Below are 22,832 nucleotides of genomic sequence, written 5' to 3'. Positions count from 1 at the left end.
CACGTATCCCTTTTTACTTATTATTAGAATCTGTATGTATTTCGTTTACCAACATGCATCATGCTTTGTTCTATCAGCGTTTATCGGTTAGATAGCTCAGCAGGTTGAGCGCTCGCTGCTGCGATCTGAGCGTGATCTGCAGGTCGCAGGTTCGATTCCCGGCAAGGCCAAATCAGCCTTTCATCCTTCCGAGGTCGATAAATGAGTACTAATTTTGGTTGGGTGATATTGTATGTAAATATGTACTCTGTAAAGCGCTTTGGATTAAGGCGCTATGTAAATAACACATCATTATCAAACTTTGAATAAGCTTTGTTGTTCTGCGAGAATCACACTTTTCCTCTCACTGCTCTTTAGACTTTGAATGGAATGTGTTTGCCCGCATGCTTCCTACTTTGTTTTCTGAATGCTTATTATACTTGGAAAATACTTCCTTTCACAGCGTGCTTGATAGCTTCCTTTCGCAATGGTTTTGGTACCTTGACTGCAATGATAGACTTCGTTCCAGAACCTTCATTAGATGGTCAGGTCCTCTCTTTGTAACCTCACGCTGGGTATGGGACTGCTTGTCCAAGCATGCATTGCATTTCTTTCTCACGATTCTTATCAGACTTGGCTTGGCTCCTTAGACTTTGCTTCGAAGCTGACATTGAAAGTTCAACCCTCACCCTTTCGATTTCTTTAAACGTGGTCCCAGGTATTGGACAATGTGTCACAGCAATCATCAAGCCTCCCTCACATGTAAGCATGTGAATATGGCCTTGGCTATTAGACCTTGTTTTCCAGCATGCATCTAAAAGCTCAAGACTCCTCAGACTGAATACTGGATTATTGGTGATGAGAATGCGTCAGTTCTTTTGTTCAATATATTTATTATTCACACCATTTTGCGAACAGGGTTCTGGACTACCTTCCCAAATGCTTTCAATCCTGCACATGCCTGCCTCTGGCCATACCCTCAGCCCATCGCAGCTTTGCTCTCATACCACCTCTTTTTGTCTTCTGATCCTCAGGTTTCTGTTTGTCGTTCCTTCATCTTTCCATAGTGTTCTCACTGTGCTCACCAGTCACTTCTCTGTTCCTCTCTGAACTGTGTCGGGCAGGTTCTCGGTGTCAGACTCTCATCTGGTGCTTACGTCCTTGACCTGTGAACCCGTAGGCCCTTTAATTGAGGTAGCGCTATGTGGGATGGATGGGGATGCAGATATTACTCTTACACCAATAATAAGACCGACTCAGGAAGTTGGCAAAAACAAAACTGTTTTAATTGCAATTGTCTAAAACAGGGAGTACAATGGACATCAAAGGACGTCTTGCATCATGATCTCAATGTATTTCATAAAAAACATTACTTTTATAGAAAACACTCGTCATACATGATGTCATACTATGTGGCAAAATAAGAAAACCTACTTGGAGTCTTGATAGGCTTAAGGGGAACATCTAGGTATACTTTCTATGGGGAACAGGATTGTGATTGGGTCTCTAAGGTCAGGTGGACAGCTATGCCCACCCCTCGTGCAAGTCATCTTCTGTGTCATAAAATACACAACGTTTCATTGGCTTTCAAACTATAGGGCTCTTTGCTATGTGGCCCTCTTTGATTGGTTGGCAGGCTTGTACCCTTCTGGAATATTCCACCTGCCAGCAGCACGCAAGCTGGTACCCCAGGTGCTGGAGGGTTGGACTTGACCATACCTCCCCACCCAATTAGCCGATCATCCATCCTCACTCCTGCTGTCTACCATTTGAATTGTTTTTGAATTTGGCATTGCAAAGGATCACTGTGCCTGAGAATAAAAGGGAGTGTGAGCATGGTTTTATCTTCAAGTCTCGGTGTAGCTTGCCCAAAGTCTATTTTCATCTTGACCATGTGGCAGGAGACCATATTTGAGTTTTTACTTTTGTATTTAACACTATTAAATGAATAACACCTGACACTTCCAGTTTTTTTCCATTACACCTCAACAGGAGCTTGCCCTGCTTCTCACGTCATTGTATCTTCTCGAATAGATAACCAGTTTCTTGGCTGCCCCAACCCTTGACACTGCGCCAGACAACCTTTCTCGAATCTTCCCTCGCTGTCAGCTGTTTTCTTCCATTGCGGCATACTTTCAGCCCTTCTGTTTATTGGGTCCTGCTAAAATACGTCGTGGAACATCCAGATTCTTTACACACATATAATATATTAGTGGCACTGCCTGCAGTCTATTCACTACGTATAGCTAGCCTTATGATTACTTACTCTACTTGCATTTCAGCATCTGTACAATTGTAAAACAGCTTTCATTTTCTTCAGTGCTCTCTGCATGTGCAATCTTCATTCCGCACATGAAATGTTCCTATGTGAAGTCTTCACTTCGCCACCAGATTTGATAACGTCTATATATTTTCTTCTTCAGCATCTCTTCTGGGTGCGTCATTTCTACGTCATGTGACATCACCAGTCTTCTCTTTTATTCATCTTCACACTTCTTCCAGAACCACCCTTATAAGTCAGTCATTTCTCTGCGGGTACATCATGTAGGGATTTCTCAATGGATACCTTGTTTCAAGGACTTTTCTCTGCACAGCGCTGCGCGTGTCGCAATTTCCAGTTTCCAACATATAGGCAAAATGGGGGCGGACCTCCGATAGAGGCCTTTGGCTCCTCCTCTACACCTGTATAATTCCTCCTCTCGCCCTCTGACAGGTTTGCTGTGGTATTTGCACGCTTCACATCCACTCCACTATTCAGTGCTACCAGTAACAATGTTTCTTTCTTCATTCGCATTTTCAGAATGTTGCGCTTAGTCCACTACTGCAAACTGCCATTTGGATCTTGCCGCCACTTTGCAGTTGTAACTCGGGATGGCATCTCCTTTTCTTCTGGCCAGCGTGCCTCCATCTTCAGATCCAGAAGTTCACCATCTTCTCCACTTTGCTACCTTTTGAAAGTCCTGGGGCTGTGTTGGCTCGGTCATACCGACATAGCTGTCATACTCAGGTTTTCATTGGCACAGCCTACCTGGAACCGGTGACTTGTCAAGGACTTGGCATTATTCCTTTCCGTTTTGGGGAATAGAATTACTGAGTCTGCCTACAAAATCTCTGAGATTATCATGTTGACCTGTCGGGGCACAGGAGCGGCCTCGGCTCCTCTGGTGTTGGTCTGCCCCCTGCTCCCCAAGCTGCGTAAGGAAGATATTCTGGTTTACTCTATGAAAATCACCCCGAATGGGCACTTCTTGGAGAATTGAGAGGGATGAAGGGAATTTGTATGCAGTAGTTTTAGTACTATCTGCAACTGAATGTTTTTGATGGAATGTTAACCTTTTTTATTGATCGTACAGGCTCAATTTTTCTCAACCAATATTGATTCCTAGTGCACCTTATATTTTGTCCTAAAATGCGCTTCTCAGTAACAATCTTAGCATTGTATACTGCACGTGGCTTGGTCTTGACTTCACCAACACGTGTGGATTCCAGAAATGCCATATACTGACCGCATTTTCTGATCTATTCTATAATCGAGTCAGGAGACATATCTGTGTCAGAAGAGAATTTGGAGCTGTCAATCTTCTCTACAAACGCATTACTGGCGTCTAACCTACGGGCTGTCCAACTAATCTTAGAACAGTGCAGAATTAGCATCAAGAGCCCAGTGCTGGACGCAGAGGGAAAAGGAAAAGGCCAGAAAAACCCTCATGAGGCTGGAGAGAAGTGTCACTGTAGAGTTGAGATGATCCAGCAGACAGTTGGGAGTCGAGTATACAGAAGGCCGATGAATCGAGGCAGGTTTTCCTGGTCCGGAAAGGTTAGCAGCAAGGGGAGGCAGGAGCAGAGCAGGAGAGGAACAGATGGAAACAGAAGGAGGAATTCTAGAATAACAGGGGCCACCCACCAGAGAGCGGAGCAGACTGTCAGCGCAGGAAAAAGAAGCAGGAGCCAAAGATACAGAGGAGGACTGGAGGCTAGAGAAAACAAGAAAAACAGCATTGTTACTCACGGGAGTTGAGATGCATCTTCCTGGCTCTGTGCTCCCAATTTCAATGGTTTCAAGAAGTGTCAGGCGCCATCTTGATGGAAGACTAGACCGCTACAGAGATGGCGTGGTGTTGCAATATGTCGTGGCAAGCACCAGCGTCGCCATAGCGACCAATGCCTGCCACAATCCGCCAGTCGGCTCTCTTGTGCAGAGCTTTCCCCTGCCAATCTCTCGGTCCACCGAGGAGAGCGTGACCCGGTTCACTTACCTGTTATGTCTGGTCCCGGGCTCAGGGTTTGCAGGGTTTCTCTGTTTCTGCAAGATGCTGGTTCCTCCTTTGCAGGCTGGTAAACTTTGTAGCCTTTCAGAAAACGGATGGCACTCACTTTGCTGCTTAACTACAGCATAGGCACACCTTGGTCGTGCCTCAGAGAGGCGTAGGTGGCACTATTGTGTGAAGCCCTAGTTCCATCCAGCTCTTGAACTTCCACAGCGGTCTGGCGCCGGTGTTCTCAGTTATAAGATAGTTTGTTCTGCCTCTTTTTCAGAAAGTTCTTCCTCTTTCTTCTGTGCAGCAATATCTCATCCTCTTCTTCCGCTTCCACTACGGCGAACACCGCTGCTGCTGGTACTACTTCTGTTTCTTCTGCCACCACGACACCTGCTACTACTGCTACCACTACAACACCAACCTAACTCCAGTCCTTCTTTTCTTTTATTTCTTTTATGGATGAGATTGTTGAGATAGAAAGAGGTATAGAGTGTCGTTTCTAGCCCTCGGATCTTCTTTCCTCTGTAAGTGGTTTCCGCGTCCCATTTCCCCTTACATGTTACATGTAACTTTGTATGTGTGGGTTTTAGAGAGGTCAAAGTGGTTTGCTTTGATATCTGCAACGTTAGAGTAGTGTAAAGGCGATAACATTTAGGGAAGTAACCCCAGGGTTCGTCACACCATACAGGTGTGATTGTTGAAACTGAGTGTAGATGTGCGCAAACTGGAATTAACCGTCTACCACCGAACCTGAAAGACATGGAGATGCAAGCAGACTAGAATTTAAATTATCAAAGGGGCCAGTGCCAATTATGCAGGGTCTACGTTTAAATAATATGCAGAGACAGGGTCATGCTTCTGCCTTCCTTTATTCCCTTACATTAACTAACTTTCCTTGTCCGTTCCCCCCCCTCACACTTCCCTCCATGGGTCCCTCCTCCCAGTCCCATGTTCCTTTCTCTTAAGGGGGCTGTCTCCCTTTTGATCTCCAACATACCCCCCCCTTACTTATCACAAAGGTTCATGGCCTACATCTGTTCGATGAGGCGTGGTGCCCTGCATATGTTTCTTTGTGGCCGGCCAGGTGGGTCTCCAGCTTCTTCATCTGGTGCCTTGGGCGGGGGATCCACGGGAGATTCCGGCTTGGGTTCATTGGCCTCTACGTCCTCTTCCATCACCGGTGTCTCCTCTTCTTGGTCTTCTTGAAACAGCTTGTGGAAGAACGACGTATTCCTTGTTATGTCCCCGTCCTCTCCTGTGGCCGTGACCTTGGGCCCGCTGACCTCGGTGACCACAAGGGGCTCAGGTCGATATCTGGAGTCTGTTTTCTTCCGTTGCATCTGTCGAACCAATACGACCTCGCCTACGGGGATCTCGTGCTCTTTGGCCTTCCGCTTTTCATCGGTCCATTCTTTGGTTTTTGTCCTCCTCTCTGCCTTCCTTTTTCTGATCTCTGCATCTCCCGCTGGGGTGTATTCTTCTAGCTGTGGCAGTCGCGTTCGAGGCTTGTATTTGATCATGAGTTCAGCCGGGGTTTTGCCTGTTACTTCATGAGGGGTGTTCCGGTAGCTTCTCAACATCTGGGAGATCGCTTGCGGAATGGACACCAGGTCTGCGGCCGCTTTCTGACGTGTTCTCTTGATGGTTGCCATGAATCGCTCCACCATGCCATTGGCCTAAGGCCATAGTGGGCTGATTGTTTGATGTTGAAACCCCAAGTGTGTGACAAACGTCTTGAACTCTTGGCCTTGAAATGGTGGACCACTGTCTGTTTTGACGATGTTGAGGACACCCAACTCAAAAAACAGTTCATCCACTGCTGTCACTACTTGATGGAATGCTGTTGCTTGGACGCGTTTCACCAACGGAAATCTGGAGTACTCGCCAATAGCCACTAGGAGGTGGCCTTCTTCTTCCAGGGGTCCATACAAATCGATGGTGACCCTTTGCCAGGCTCCTTCAAGTAGCAGAACTATTTGGAGCGGACATGGTGGCTCAGGTGTCGCTGTCACTTGACATGGTATGCAGTGTTTTAATGTATCCTCAACTATGGTGTCTATGTAGGGGAACCACGTCTGATTCCGTAGAATCTTCTGGGTGTTGGCTATGCCCCTGTGCCCTTCGAGTGTGATGACAACAAGGGGTTTCCTGAGGCTCTTGGGGGCAACTAGCCAGATTCCTCTCAGGAGTATCCCTTGTTCCGCCATGGCCAACTCCTTGTGTATTCGTGCCATTCTCTGCAGGTCTCTTCTGTCCACCTCCCCCCTTTAAAATTGTTTCGTGGCCGCATGGCGCTATTGGTTGGCGTTCGTGAGGTGGATGGCCACTGGGATGGTGGGGTCGGCCCTTCATTTCTCAGCAAATTGTTCCTTGGTAATGGCGGGAGGAAGGGCATTCAGGGACAGGTAGGAGATGTACGATTCCGCCTCCAGCTGCATACCAGGATCTGGGGCACAGCCAGGGTGTCTCGATAAGTAGGCTGCCGGGTTGGCTTCACTGCTTGGCTTATGGACAATGGTGTAGGCATACTCCTGGAGGTATTCGCGGTGGCATATTGATTTTGGGATTGCCAAAGAGCGACAGCAGTGCTTGGTGATTTGTTATAAGGAGGAATGTCCTCCATATTATGAAGTGGTGAAACTTCTCGCATTCCCAGACTGCTGCTAGGCTTTCTCGTTCGGCTTGACAGTAAGCCTGCTCAATGGGCGTGAGTGCACGGCTGGCGTGTGCCACTATGTGGGTTGTGACTTCTGGTGCGGGTTGGTCTGGGCCAGGATGGCACCTAGTCCCACCGGGCTGGCGTCGACTGTGATCTCGGTGTTACACTCCGGGTTGAAATATGCGAGTTGATGGTTATCGCGGCGAAGGCCACCTGGCACTGAGTGTCCCATAAAAAGGGAGGTCCTTCTTGAGACGCCTTGAAACGCCGTATGAGTGGGCTTGTCAGTGTGGTGTAGTGAGGCAGGTATCTGGTGCAGTAGCCTGTCACCCACAGGAAGGAGTGCAGTTCGGACACGTGCTTTGGTGGGTCCAGGTCGACCATGGGGCACATTTTTTCTGGGTCAGCTCTGACACCTTGATCTGAAAAGATGTGGCAGAAGAAGCAAAGTCTGTGCTTATTGATGGTGAACTTTGAGCCATTGAGGGTGAGGCCTGCATCGTGCAGAATAGTGCATACTTCTCTTAGTGCCTCATCGTGATGTTCCTGAGTGGTCCCGAACACCAAGATATTATCACTGTAGTTGATGACTGGCGCAATCTTCGTATTGTCTCTTGGAATATTTCGGCTGCCGAAGATATACCGAAATTGAGCCGCTTATAGCGGAATAGGCCATCATGGGTTGTGAAGGTAGTTATCGGCCTGGATGCAGGATCGATGACCAGCTGGTGGTATCCTTGGTTCAGGTCCAACTTCGAGAACCTGGTGGCTTGGTTCAATCTCACTAACATGTCCTCTATGTTGGGTCCAGGATGTCTCTCCCTCTGGATGGCCATGTTTGGGATTCTCATATCGACACAGAGGCGTAGGCGCCCATCCTGTTTGGGAACTACTATCAGGGGGGACACCCATGGGGCTGGACCTTCCACTCTTTCAATTATATCATTCTGCAGAAGCAGTTGCAGCTTGTGTGATACCTTTGCTTGGAGGTGGAACCATATCCGCCTGGGGTATTGCGGCGTGGGGTCAATGTGAAGTCGAATGACTGTGTTTTTCAGCATGCCTACACCCTCGAAAACGTTGGGGAACATCCTCTTCAGCTTGACCAAGTCCATTGCTTGAGTTAATGTTCGTATTCTCTGAGTCAGTGGCGGGAGGCCCTGTATTTTCTCAGACTGGTCTTATCGAAGGTCAATTAGTTGTAGCACGATGGCCGTTTTTTAGCTCAGGAGACATCTTCCGGTGACTGGGCTCTTGATGACGTGAATCGCAACGGGAACTCATCTTTCTCTATGCACCAGGTTGCACAGAAATTGTCCTTTGGATTGTAGTGGTAAGGGCGCACCCCATTGAAAGATGCGGGCGCGAGATGGTTGTAGTGGGTACATGCCGGCGATGGTCCCATATGTCTTTTCATTCATCACATTGACGGTGGCTCCTGTGTCAATGAGGAATGGCGCGTCGTTACCTCCCAACAGTATTGTGACTTTCGGGGCTGGGCTCTCGTCGGAGGTGTCATAGATGAGCCAGACATATTCCTTACTGTACCGGTCGTATTCGTAGTATTGTTCTGCGCCTGATGAAATTTCTTCCACCGGAGGGTTTTTGTACGGGTCGTCTGTGGGGAATTCTCATTGTTGGACTTCCCCTTGGTAGGGTTGTGTGTGATACAAGTGTTCTTGGTTGTCAAATCCTCTCTTAGGAGTGTCAACTTGTAGGTTCTCGACAGCCCTTATGAACCCAGGGTGCGGTATATATGCTGTGGTGTTTCTGCCAAATACAGTTCTTGAAATATCTCTAAATGATATGGCCGCAGGTGGGACACTCTTGTCGGTCGTACCTCCGAGAGGGGGTCGATTGCGGTGGTGGTCTAGGAGCCGGAAGCAGGGGAACCCTTTTGCGGCACATTATCTGGAAATGGCTCTCTTGGCCGCACCTCAAACACATCTGGCCCATGGCAGGGCATTGGCCCTGGTGGGGGAATTCAAACCCGCATCTGTAGCACTCCCTTTCGGGCTGGGTCTGGCAGGTAGCATTCCAGGTGTCTTGGCAGGATTCCGTGACCATTTGATGGGTTTGGCCATGGGGGCTGTTGACCATGGCAGCGATGGTGTCTGTTTTCTTTGGGTTCTCTATCTGCCTGTACGCCCACTTGTTCGTAAACACTTGCCAATTCGGCTATTTCCTGTAATTAGAGGGGTGTCTTCAGCAGATGTTTTCTAAATTGCAAGGATATACATACCTCAATCACCCTTAGTCGGATGGCCTCATCATCATTAAAGTTTGCAAAATCACAATACGCGAATTTCCATTGGAGACGTAGTATGAAGTGCCCCATTGTTTTGTGTGGGTTCTTGGTACACCGATTGAAGGTGTAGCGTTCGTAGTCCCTGTTGGGGAGTACAACCAGGCGGCCATGGATTGCGGTGATGAGGAGTTGATAGGTGGTCTTTTCTTGTGGGGGAATGGTTTTGATGATGCTTTTCATCTCCTTCCCCACAAGATTGGTGAGGATATCTAGTTTGTTGGGTGCATCTTGGTTGCCCACCGCCCTCATGAACTCTTCAAATACATCCATCCACTCCTGCCATCGTTGGCCTTGGTCCTCCTGTGGTTCCAACGTGAAGGGGTTAGGGTGTTGTAGGAAGGACACTGGGTTGGTAGGCATCGGACCGACGGCGGGTTGGGCAGCCTGGTCCGCTGGTGCAACCACTGGTTCTGTGGTGTGGCCTTGGTGTTGGAGCAGTCCTTGCTAGTCCCCGCTTTCAAGTGTCTTAGCTGCGCTTTGTGTTTGTGTCCCTGCGTGTTTACTGATGCTTTGTTAATGAGTCCTCGCTTTCTAGTGGTAGGTATGCACTGTGTGTCTTATGATGGGTGCCGTGTCATTGATGGCGGTGCTCCTCGTGTTCTAGTGGCTTATATGCGCAGTGTCTTTGATGGCGTTGATCCTCGCATTCTAGTGGCTCATAGTGTTGTGCGGCTTTGGCGTCTGCATTGGCGTTTTAGTGATAGGTTCTGCGTTTTTAATGAGTTCTGTGTCATGAGTGGCAGCAATCCTCACATTCTAGTGGCTTATATACGCATGTCTTTAATGGTGTTGATCCTCATGTTCTTCTGGCTTATACATGTTGTGCACTTTCGGTGTCTTTGGTAATGTTGTAATGACAAGTCCTCGTCTTGTAGTGGCTATGGATGGCTTTCTGATCCCTGATCCTCGCATTCTAGTGGGGTCATGCGTGCTGCATACCTGTGTGTTCAGGAGCGCCTGGCTTCGTCTTCCGTCATGTTCCTAGTGGCGTGTGGAGCAGCCCTGCCTGCCGTAGCTCTCGATGCGTGTCCTTTTGTAGCCGTCGCTGCTGCGTCTTCTGGCTTCCCTCTTCTCCCGCTGAGTTCCGGTCTCACGGGCTTGCTCCTTCGTTCCGCTGGGAGCTCTGCTTCCTCTGCAGCTGGTCCTGTCGTGTTCCCAGCTTCTCCTTTCCACCGATGTCCGTCGGCGCTGGTCCCATCTGCAAACCGCTCTGCACTGCTTCCCTTCTTATTCTCTGCGCCTCTTTCTCACGGAGGGTACAGACGTGGGCTCCTGGCTCGTCAGCAGTTGTTGTGTTCGGCCTGCGGGGTCTACATTTAAATAATACGCAGGGACAGGGTCATGCTTCTGCCTTCCTTTATTCCCTTACATTAACTAACTTTCCTTGTGCCTGCCCCCCCCCTCTCTGTGTCCCTCCCCACAGTCCCATGTTCCTTTCTCTTAAGGGGGCTGTGTCCCTTTTGGTCTCCAACAACTAGTATCCTCTAAATGGGTGTCCAACTGTGATATCTGTTGCACTGGTTTATTCACAGTTTTCCTCTGCACACTATAGCAGAGGTAATGAATTGTTGTCTTCCGGCACCAGAGACGTGTTAGGTATTTGTTGCAATTGCAATACAGTTTCTACTGACATGCAAGATTTAGGGGGAATGTTTTCTGGTATTTTCCCTTTAGTCAACCCCGGTGTAAATTTCTCCTGATCTGTAATCTATGAACCGAACATGAGTGATATTTCAATGGCTGTCTGTTTCATACGTCTTAGATTGCATACTAACCTTTTAATAGACAGCATAGGATAAACAATGGCTACAAAACAGACAGCAGCAGCACAGTCAGCGGATGCCAGAGCCCGCAGAGAGCCCTAGAGGGGTGGCTGGCATAGTGGGTCACCCCTCTGGCCCCCTGCATCCGCCCGCCTCCCCTCTTCTGGGGGTGTGGGGGTGGGGGGAAAGGTGCATGACCCCAGGGTCTGGCTAGAACCAGCTGGTCCTGGCGAGGCACATACAATGACCCGGGCTGCAGGAGTTTACCTTCTTTGCAGCCCGGGTATCAGCACCAGCAGGACTATCGTTCCAGCCTTCTACATCATTATGATCCAAGGGAAACATTATTATTGCAGATGTGTACGCACTGGGACACGCACAAGTTTGCGCCAAGGGGCGGGAAGAGAGTTGAATAACGGCATAGTTTATTGCAACCTCTGCTATCTAGCATAAAGGCATTTAAAGGGGTTGTGGTTACAAGCTGGCTTGTGGGGCGTTCATGCTGGTTGATGCATGTGTCCCACAAGGGGTTGTTCTGTGCTGGACTACACTGTCAACGGTATTTTATCTTTCCTTTCAAAGTTCAAGCATTCATCAGCAGTTTAACTTTACTTCCGTCTTTCATCACATGCTTTTAACAATGTTCGTTACAGCGTACGTTATACAAGGTTGCTGCTTGCAACCTTGGCTTCAACACAAACTGGTCTGGAATCAGTCTCTCCAACTCACGTCTTTGTTTATTTCTTTGTCGCTACTTTGTTCTTCGAACCAAGGATGGTACCAGGGCGGCTGCTGCTTCTCCCTGACTTGATTAGTCATGTAGGAGGAGCACGGGTAACTCCGACACACAATGCATGATTCTTCGGATTGGTTCCAAGGCCTTAAACTGTCCAATCTCGAGGTGTCATGAAAGTCGCAGTTTATTGCCGGAAAGATCGAGGGAATTTCCCTCCTTGCCAACCCCTCATACTTCAACGTCTTTCGTCCCTCGTTCAGCTGCTGTTTTGAAGCTGCTATTTCCTCATGTGTTTTGTCCCGCTCAGAGTGTGTTTTCATGCTCCATATTTTATCCATGTGGGGAAGTTTAATGGAAGTCAGGTGTGTGTGATGGTCAGTAATTGCCTGACCTCGCCTGACCATTATATTGGGACACGTCAGGTATACTGCTCGGGTGTTAATCTGTTTTCCTCTAGAGCCGGCTGTCCGTGTGAAGGTTTTCATGTAGGAAAAGGGGAGCTAGAGTCCCTACATACTCTACCTGGTAGGATGGGGTAAAGGTGTTACAGGGAAGTGGATACTGTGTCTCACCATCCGGTGTCCTACTCCCATTCCCGTGAAGACCCATCACCCAGGGGATCCTCCCACATTAGTCCACCCCCAAAAACTGGATCCAAAAGCGATGGCTGTGTCCTGGCCCCCTGGATGACAAGGTCCCCGGTGACTAGTGGGTGAGACACCTTCTGGTTTTTCACACAGCTGACGCTCTCGTTTTCAGTGGGAGAAGTTCTGTAAAAACAAACCACAGGCATGACAGTAGGGGAAAATGTTCAGATCAGTCCCATGGACCCGATGCTCTAGGACCTTAGGGGTGTGCTCACTCACACCAGGAGTGAGGTCCAGATAGCAGTGGGGCTATGGGAAGTTCTTCAGTGTGTCACAGGATCTGGGGTGCACCACAGTGAGGTTGGAAGAACAAGTGCAGAAGTTTCTCATTTGGGCACAGAAGGAGGGTAGGACAAGGAGTTGGGCGGCGGGGCACTTGGCGACAATACCCTTTTATAGCAAATTCAACAGGACTGGAGACCCCACCAAGGGTTTCATGATGCGCGCCGCTCTTAAAGGTTGGGGGAAATTGGAAGGACCAAGGAAAGACTCTCGCAAGCCCATTGATTTTGAAGTACTGGTGAGGTTAATGGAGGTGCTGCAAAGGGTATGTTTCAACGGATTTGAAGTAACACTTTTCAGGGCTGTGTTTGCAGTGGCATTTTTGGGGCGCTACGAGCAAACTGGTCTCAAGAGGTAAAGAGGTAAGAAGGGGCCTTTCAACAGGGGACGTGACTTTCACCAAGATGGTGTAAGCATACAATTAAGAAGGTCCAAAAGAGATCAGGTGGGAAAAAGCAAGTGGATAGATTTGTGCTGGATCAGGAGAGTTGCCATACTGGGCTTCTTTCACTCTACATGGTGGCCATGCGGCCCGGGACGGGGGGTCGGGGGAATACCTGCTAGTACATGAGGACGGTTTTCTGCTAACATTGTTTCAGTTTTGGAAGGTGTTGGCATCAGCATTAAGTAAGATGGGATGCCAAGGGGAGTAGGCCCTCGCATAGCTTCAGAATAGGGGTGGCCACAACAGCGTTCCAGCATGGAATGCCCCAAGCAGCGGTACAGAAGGTGGAAAGATGGGAATCAGAGCGGTACAAGATTTACGTCAGACCGAGTGGGCTGGGTGCCAACGCAACAGCAATTTAGTAGGTGGTTCACAGGTGCACTGAAGGAATGGGGTGCATCCCTGGGAGGGGCAGTGCACAGATATGTTTGGGATTGGGGAATATCATGCGTGTGCAGTATGTATTTGCTAATGTTCAATTTTAAGTGGAGAGTTAATGACTTTCATTTGCACCAGCAGGTCCTACAGTGTGGGTCATTGGCCACTCCTTCACAGTTCAGAGTGCAGCAGTGGCCGCAGAGAGGGGGCAGCATGGGACTGAGGAACAATGAGGTGGTCTGGCTGGGCACACCAGGCATGCAATGGCAGGCATTGCTCCCCTGTGTGAGCAGGCAGCTAGAAAGGTTATGATATGATATGATATGGCATTTCTAACGCGCCCATACACAAGTGTTTCAAGGCGCGACGAGGCAGGGGGGGAACAAGGGGAGACAGACAACGATACTACTAGGCCAGGTGTCATTCAGATCACGCAAGTGCAAGGGAAGAGGGGAAGGGAAAAGTGCAAGGGGAAAGGGAGAGGGGAAAGTGCAGTACAGGGTAAGTAGAATACAAGATAAATAATAGGGCCAGCTGGTGGCAAGTGCAAGGTAAGTGCCGGTAGGAGGGGCTGTAGGATACAGAGACAGTCCCATAGTGCAGGGAGGCAGTGCAAGAAGAGTGGCTGGGCCCAGGACCGAGATCGGTGAGTGGCCCAGTTGCAGATTCAGTGCAGGTTCAGTGATTTTAGCAGGGGAGAGAGGGAGAGAAAGTGGAGGCAAAGAGGAAGGTTTTGAGGTGCTTCCGGAACCGGAGATGGTTCTCCTCAAGTTTCAGGGAGGCATGAAGGCTGTTCCAGAGGGAGGCCCCTGCTGCGGAGAGAGATCAACCCCCAACTCGTTGCTTGGAGAAGCGGCTGACCCTGAGGGAGTTGGAGGTGGATGAGCGAAGAGCTCAAGAAGGAACATATTTAGGAAGAGAGAGTTGAAAGTATTTTGGCCCAATGCCCCAGAAGGCCTTGTTTACAATGCAGAGGGTTTTGAACTTAATCCTCGCAGCCACTGGGAGCCAGTGTAGTGATTTCAGTCCTGGAGAGATACGTTCCCTGGTCTTGAGGCCAAGGACAAGTCTCGCAGTCCTGTTCTGGATGAGTTGCAAAGGGCGGAGAGTAGAGGCAGGCAGATTTAGATAGAAACTATTACAGAAGTCCAGCTTCGAGAGAACCAGGGCTCTGGAGACAGTGAGCTTCTGGGGGAAGGAGAGGAAAGGAAGGATACCTCTGAGGAGGTGTAGCTTGTAGTGTGACTTCTTAGAGACGTCAGATATGTGAGGAGAGAAAGAGAGTGTGGAGTCAAAGATGACCCCGAGGTTTTTTGCCTTGCAGGTAGGAGCAGGAAGAGGGCCAAGGGAGGCCGGCCAGAGAGCTGCAGGGAAGGAGGGAGTGGGTGTGCCGATGAGTAGAATCTCAGTCTTACTGGCATTGAGGCAGAGGTCGTTAGTGGCACACCATTCATGGATGGCAGAAAGACAGTCAGAGATGAGGGAAGGGGAAGAGGAGGCCGAGGGTAGCCTGAAAATAAGCTGGTTATCATCCGTGTAGCACTGAAAGTTGGGACAGAGAGCGGCGATGCGGTGGGCAAGAAGTGCCAGATACTATTTGAACAGCCAGGGGGAGAGGTTAGATCCCTGGGGGACACCACAGGTAGAGAAAAGGATGTCAGAGAGGAAGGAACCTAGTTGGACCTGGGAGGGTCGATTGGAGAGGAAGGAGGTCAGCCATGCCAGAGCCTGACCAGTGATACCCAGGTTATCACAGAAACGGTTGAGCAGGATGGTGTGGTTGACAGTGTCAAAGGCAGAAGAGAGATCAAGCAAAATGAGAACACGAGGGGTGTTAGAGTCAAGGTTTGAGAGCAGGTCCTCACGGATGTTCAGGAGAGCATTTGCCATGCTTCTGGCAGCTCTGAAGCCAGACTGATGGTCATGAAGACTACCAACAGATTCAGCATGGAGATTAAGCTGAGAGATGGCCAGTTTCTCCAGGAGCTTGCCCAGGAAGGGGGTGATAGAGATTGGGCAATAGTTAGCTGGACAGGAGGGGTCAGAAGAGGGTTTCTTAAGAAGGGGTGCACAAGGGAGTGCTTGAGGGGGGAAGGGAGACTCCAGAGGCAAATGAGTGATTGCAGAAGTCTGCCAGGGCAGGAGCCAAGGAGTTGATGTGGTCCTTGATAGTTTTGGAGGAACAGGGGTGGACCTGTTTAGACGAGACTTTCATAGATCGGACTTGTCTCGAAACCTCGTCATCAGAAAAAAGGGGAAAGGCAGAGAAGGAGGGAGGAGGGGTGGCTGCAGAAGGGCAGAAGGGCCAGAGGAAGAGCAGGGAATAGAGGGGGGGTCATAGGAGGAGAGTGAGGACAGGATGTCCTGAGTTTTTGAAATGAAGTGAGAGGCCAGTGCCGTGCAGAGGGCCTGGGAGGGGACAGGAGAGGTAGAGACTGCAGCAGTGTTGGCCAGCTCCTTGCAGATTTTAAAGAGTTCGGCCGAATTGTTTGATGCTGCAGAGATGCGGGCTTGGATAAGGGCTCTCTTCTTGGTGAGAACGGAGAGCCGGTATTGCCTTTGGAGCAGGCGGCAGGCCAGTTTGTCAGAGGATGAACATGAAGCACGCCATTTCCTCTCTGCCACCCTGCACTTGCGTTTAAGGGTGACGAGATCCGAGTCATACCAGGAGTTACATTTGGCTTTGGGCTTCAGGCGGATTCTCATGACAGGGGCAAGGATATCAAGAGTATCAGATATAGCAGAGTGGAGAGTGGAGAGGGCTCTGTCAGGGTGGGAGTCAGCCGAAGGGGTAGGAGGGGGCAAGAAGGTGGTAGCGATAGCCTCAACTGACACGCGCTTCATGGGTCGGATGACCGCGAAGGTGGGTGGCAGTGATGAGGGTGGCTTTGCCTGTGGGGTAGGGAAGGTGAGGTGGGAGGATAGGAGAAAGTGATCACTCCAGGAGAAAGGAGTGGAGAGAGGGACAGAGAGGGGAAGGTCAGAAGAGATCAGAGCATCAAGAGTGTGCCCTGCAGAATGAGTCGGCCCAGAGGGGAGAATAGAGAGTGAGAGAGAGTCGCAGAGGTCGCGAAAGAGTCCAGAGGGAGAACAGGAGGCATGAAGGTGGATGTTGAAGTCTCCAAGAAAGAGGCGTTGAGTGGTTGAGGACAGGAGGGAGGAGGAGCGGTCCGCCCACTCGGAGAGGAAGGAGGAAATTTGACCAGGTGGCCGATAGATAGTAGCCACGGTAACGGAATGGCTAGGAGAGAGAGAGAGAGTCGGCAGACAAGGTATTCAAAAGAGGAGTAGGTCTGCGTAGGAGTGACAGTGGCAGGAATCCACTCAGGGAAGATAAGGGCCACACCCCCCCAACCACGGTTGGGCCTGGGCATGGAGAGGATCTTGTAACCGTCAGGTAGGAGTGTGTCAAAGCTGGTGACAGAGCTGGCCGTGATCCATGTCTCAGTGAGACTGAGGATGTCAAGGTCCAGTTCCTCAAGAAGGCGACAGATATCAGAGGAATGTTTGACGGCAGAGCGAGAGTTGAGAGTGGCAATGTGGAGAAGGTTGCCATCCTTGAAGGACTTCCGGGGAGGGGTACAGATCAGAGGTACGCCCTGTGGAGGTGAAGAAGGAGCCCGAGAGAGGGCAGGGTGAGAGGGTAGAGGCAAGATAGCCGAGGACAGAGAAGAGGTGACAGCAGGAGAGGAAAGGAAGTTGATGAGGCACGGGAAGCGTCTATCAAAGAGGTGGAGGTTGGCCTGAGGGCCTTGGACCAAGACGGTCCCATTAGCATAGACATTAATGATGGCCTTAGAGGAGTGGAAGGGGACCAAGAGGACATCCCAGCAGGTGCCACCATTAATGGGAGAAGAGGAGAAGGGAGAGAGCACAGAGACCATATGAAGGGTCCATTGGTCAGGGGAATGCACGAAAAAGAGGATGTCAGTAAGAGTTTCCTTGGAGGAGGCACTAGTGTAGGTGTCAGCGATAGGGAGGCCTGGGTTGGAGACCAGGATGTCTTTTTTAAACTTTTTCCTACCAGATTTAGTGAGGAGAGCAGGATAGTCAATGGAGAAGCAGTTAGAGACAATAGGCGAGATAGAGAGCACCATGGAATAAGGAGGGAGTGGGGGGGAGACAGACGAGAGCAGGCGGACAGGAATGAGCAGCAAGCCCTAGTTTACCACATTTCAGACTAACAGTAACACAGTAAATGCGTATTAGGTACCCAGTGTAGAGGCCACCTAAGTTTGATAGTCCTGCGAGGGGAGAAAAACAGACCTAGTATACCACATTTCAGAGCAACAGTAACACAGTAAATGCGTATTAGGTACCCAGTGTAGAGGCCACCTAAGTTTGAGAGTCCTGCGAGGGGAGAAAAACAGACCTAGTATACCACAAATTGCGGAACACAGTGAAGTGTAGAAACCATGCGAATGAAGTGAACAGGTGTAGGTTGGTGGGCTGGGTGAGCAGGTGGAGCTAACCAGATAGAACGGCGGAACAGCGCCTCGCGTCCCCTGCGGACACCTGCAGACACACTGGGAGCCGCAGCGGAAGGAGCTGCCCTTTGCCTAAGGGGCCCTTAGCCGATGGGGGCTGCTGAGCAGGGGGGCTGCCCAGGGGGGTAAGATTTAAAGTCAGGAGGAGAGGAAGGGGAGAGGGTGTGGGCGGGCAGGGAGGCGGGAAGGGATAGGGGAGAGGAGGACCAGAAAGTGAGGTGGAGGGAGGGGGCAGGGGGCAGCACAACGCGCACGGGGCTAATGGGACCGTCTTGGTCCAAGGCCCTCAGGCCAAGCTCCACCTCTTTGATAGACGCTTCCCGTGCATCAAAACACGACAGCAGTGCCTGATTTAAGTTATGAAAATGAAACTCACTGTAAGCCCAACGGGGCCTGGAAAGGGCAGCCTCACAGCTGGCCGCGCAGGGCTACGGGCAACCGCTCAATCCCGCTCAGCTCGACAAAGCGAGCGTGGAGAGCGGTCATAGCGTAGTCCTGGAGGGGCCACAGGAGAACCAATCAGAGAGGGGTGGGCGGGCAGGGAGGCGGGAAGGGTTAGGGGAGAGGAGAGGAGGACCAGGAAGTGAGGTGGAGGGAGGGGGCAGGGGACAGCACAACGCGCACGGGGCGCGAACACAACAGCAGTGCCTGATTTAAGTTATGAAAATAAAACTCACTGTAAGCCCAACGGGGCCTGGAAAGGGCAGCCTCACAACTTGCCGCACAGCGCTACGGGCGACCGCTCAATCCCGCTCAGCTCGACAAAGAAGCGAGCGTGGAGAGCGGTCGTAGCGTAGTCCTGGAGGGGCCACAGGAGAACCAAACAGAGGGGGGTGGGCGGGCAGGGAGGCGGGAAGGGATAGGGGAGAGGAGGACCAGGAAGTGAGGTGGAGGGAGGGGGCAGCACAACGCGCATGGGGCGCGAACACAAAAGCAGTGCCTGTTTTAAGTTATGAAAATAAAACTCACTGTAAGCCCAACGGGGCCTGGAAAGGGCAGCCTCACAGCTGGCCGCACAGGGCTACGGGCGACCGCTCAATCCCGCTCAGCTCGACAAAGAAGCGAGCGTGGGGAGCGGTCGTAGCATAGTCCTGGAGGGGCCACAGGAGAACCAATCAGAGGGGGGTGGGTGGGCAGGGAGGCGGGAAGGGATAGGGGAGAGGAGGACCAGGAAGTGAGGTGGAGAGAGGAGACAGGGGGCAGCACAACGAGCACGGGGCGCGAACACAACAGCAGTGCCTGATTTAAGTTATGAAAATAAAACTCACTGTAAACCCAACGGGGCCTGGAAAGGGCACCTCACAGCTGGCCGCACAGGGCTACGGCCGAACGCTCAATCCTGCTCAGCTCAACAAAGAAGCAAGCGTGGAAAGCGGTCGTAGCATAGTCCTCGAGGGGCCACAGGAGAATCAATCAGAGGGGGGTGGGCGGTCAGGGAGGCAGGAAGGGATAGGGGAGAGGAGGACCAGGAAGTGAGGTGGAGGGAGGGGGCAGGGGGCAGCACAACGCGCACAGGGCGCGAACACAACAGCAGTGCCTGATTTAAGTTATGAAAATAAAACTCACTGTAAGCCCAACGGGGCCTGGAAAGGGCAGCCTCACAGCTGGCCGCACAGGGCTACGGGCGACTGCTCAATCCTGCTCAGCTCGACAAAGAAGCAAGCGTGGAGAGCGGTCGTAGTGTAGTCCTGAAGGGGCCACAGGAGAACCAATCAGAGGGGGGTGGGCGGGCAGGGAGGCGAGAAGGGATAGGGGAGAGGAGGACCAGGAAGTGAGGTGGAGGGAGGGGGCAGGGGGCAGCACAACGCGCACGGGGCGCAAACACAACAGCAGTGCCTGATTTAAGTTATGAAAATAAAACTCGCTGTAAGTCCAATGGGGCCTGGAAAGGGCAGCCTAACAGCTGGCCGCACAGGGCTACAGGCGACCGCTCAATCACGCTCAGCTCGACAAAGAAGCGAGCGTGGAGAGTGGTCGTAGCGTAGTCCTGGAGGGGCCACAGGAGAACCAATCATAGGGTGGTGGGCGGGCAGGGAGGCAGGAAGGGATAGGCGGGAGGAGGACCAGGAAGTGAGGTGAAGGGAGGGGGCAGGGGGCAGCACAACGCGCACGGGGCGCGAACACAAAAGCAGTGCCTGGTTTAAGTTATGAAAATAAAACTCACTTTAAGCCCAACGCGGCCTGGAAAGGGCAGCCTCACAGCTGGCCGCACAGGGCTACGGGCGACCGCTCAATCCCGCTCAGCTCGACAAAGAAGCGAGTGTGGAGAGCGGTCGTAGCGTAGTCCTGGAGGGGCCACAGGAGAACCAATCAGAGGGGGGTGGGCGTTCAGGGAGGCGGGAAGGATAGGAGAGAGGAGGACCAGGAAGTGAGATGGAGGGAGGGGGCAGCACAACGCGCACAGAGCGTGAACACAACAGCAGTGCCTGATTTAAGTTATGAAAATAAAACTCACTGTAAGTCCAACGGGGCCTGGAAAGGGCAGCCTCACAGCTGGCCGCACAGGGCTACGGGCGACCGCTCAATCCCGCTCTGCTCGACTGAAAACCTCGGGGGGAATGACCTTGCATACCTGGGTAGAGGTTGATTACTAAAGGACACGCGGAAGGGCATCCACATCTTGGGGAGAACGCTCCCAAAGACAGATTTTTTAGTCAGAGGTAGTGCCATGGAGCATGTGGCGAAATGCAGGGTCCAACCTGGTCATGGAAAAATTGAGAAAAAGGGTGAACAAAAACACGGAGAGATTTAGGCACCTGGAAGGACTGAGTTTCGTCAGACGCAGGATGTTGTGCAATATAGACCCAGTACATATTGCCTGGGACGGGGTTAAACTGTCTAACAAGGGCAACAATATTTTTCTGTTGGATATGATTGCAGTGCTGATAAGGGCAGGATGCACCTAAAGACCTTTGGTGAGTAGAGCCGACATCATAAATGTTACGCTCACCTGGTATACACGGGGACGCCACCCAGCTGAGTTACTCGCTGGTATGCTTCTCAGCTTTGCCCTGATGTGGTCTGCGGGGAAGGTTCTGCCTTGTGGTAGAATTAGGCGTGCTCTCCGTCCTGCCTTCTTTGCAGGGGCGCGTTGTCTTTCATGGGCGAGTGCGGTCCAGTTACTTCACTGACGCCGGCCCGTTTGATATTGTTCAGGTAGGTTTTATTGCTGTTCTTTGTTTAAAATGTCTCTTTTTTCACCCTTAGGTATGCAGAGCTTCAGCGCAGCAAACTGGATTGGTTGAGCCCCGCTGGTAAATAATGGCGCATTAAGAGCGCTATGATGCGGTAAGTAAGCGCTATGCGCAGCGCTGCAAGGTCTTGCCTTTGCTAACCTGTGCTTTCCTTCCTTGTAGGTCACAGTGTTCTTCAGCGCGAGTGGAATGTCCGGAGTGGTGCCAGCCGAGAGGCGACCAGCCAGGTAAGCCTTTTGAGCAGTTCGTAATTTGTAAATGTCTCTACAGCTTATGTTGCCTCTATCTTCCTCTTTCAGGTCGTTTTGTCCGGTAGGCGTGCAGATTCGAGGAAGCTGTTCTCAGTAGCTGCGAGTGTTTAAAGATGAAGACTGCAGATAAGATGCTGCTGCTAATGATGTTCCTTTTGTCTCCTTGCAGGTTCTGCTTCTCCGAGGTTCGAGGGAATAGCTGGACACGGTGAGCGTCATGTTGCAAGCTGCAAAGTAACACGAAGCATGTTCTGCAGTCAGGGTGTGGTTTATATAGCCCAGGTAAAGTAGTACCAGGGAAAGTAGTTCCAGGCCTGCCACACCCAAAACACTAGACCGCATAGCTTGGTTCTTAGGAACCAAGCTATGTGGATGCCTCCATGTTGGCTGACAATACAATAAAGTAGTTCCCAAGCACATTGTTGTTCATGGTGTATGAGCGTGGCACCATAGGCGCCAGGACTGGCCCCATGAGGGCTTTTGAAGAGGATGCCAGGCTCTAGAGGCCCGAGTCCTGACTCCACCTGGCCAATGGGTTTGCCAGAGGGGGTTTTGGGCGAGGGTCGTGACAATAAAAGGTATTGTGGGTCACAAGGGGGCACCCCAAAGCATGGTGGAGTTAAGAGGGCGGTCCTAGAGAAAAGGAGGTACGCTGCAGATGCTGCTGTGAGCTATCCCTGTTACCTGCATGAGCCAGGATGGGGTGCGACAGGCACTGACACCATTAGGGACAGTTGGGACTCAACAACCGAATGCAGTGGCCTGGGACTCGCTCCATACAAAGGGTATGGGAGGGACTGTTCAAAAAAGCAGGGGCGAGGCGCGCACTCCAATTCCTGGCCAATATATTATCTGAAGAAGTGTCCAAAAACAATCACAGGGTTAAATCCCAATCACAGGATTGATTCCCTTCTTTCACTGTTGTGCTCCTCCAAGTGGCCAAAAAAATGTACAGGGTTGAATCCCAATTATCTGCCCAATAGTTCACAGGGTTGATTCCCTTCCTGCACTGTTGTACTCCTCCAAGCACTTTCGTATCTGCAATACACATCAGGGAGGCTGAGTTGCCATTCAATTCAGGTGAAACCAATATAAATGCAGTTGCAGCCTCTAGGAATTATGGTCAATGTAGTGAACCCATTTAAACAATTCAGGTGACCAGTGAAAGACTCCCCTCCAACACACACATCATACCCTTAGCAGGGGCAGGGGGAAAACCATGATTATGGCTCTCCAGTGTAGGGCAAAATAACCCTGGTGCTTCAGCCTCTGGAGTCCGTATCTCCACAAGTTAAATGTTAAAAAAAAGCAGGGGCGAGGCGCGCACTCCAATTCCTGGCCAATATATTACCTGAACAAGTGTCCAAAAACAATCACAGGGTTAAATCCCAATCACAGGGTTGATTCAATTCTTGCACTGTTGTGGGAGGGACTGACCTGGCAG

The sequence above is a fragment of the Ambystoma mexicanum genome, chromosome 13, assembly GCF_040938575.1.
Source record: "Ambystoma mexicanum isolate Mex_15411 chromosome 13, UKY_AmexF1_1, whole genome shotgun sequence".
In the NCBI taxonomy this organism is placed as follows: Eukaryota; Metazoa; Chordata; class Amphibia; order Caudata; family Ambystomatidae; genus Ambystoma; species Ambystoma mexicanum.
Note: the sequence above shows the minus strand (reverse complement) of the source record.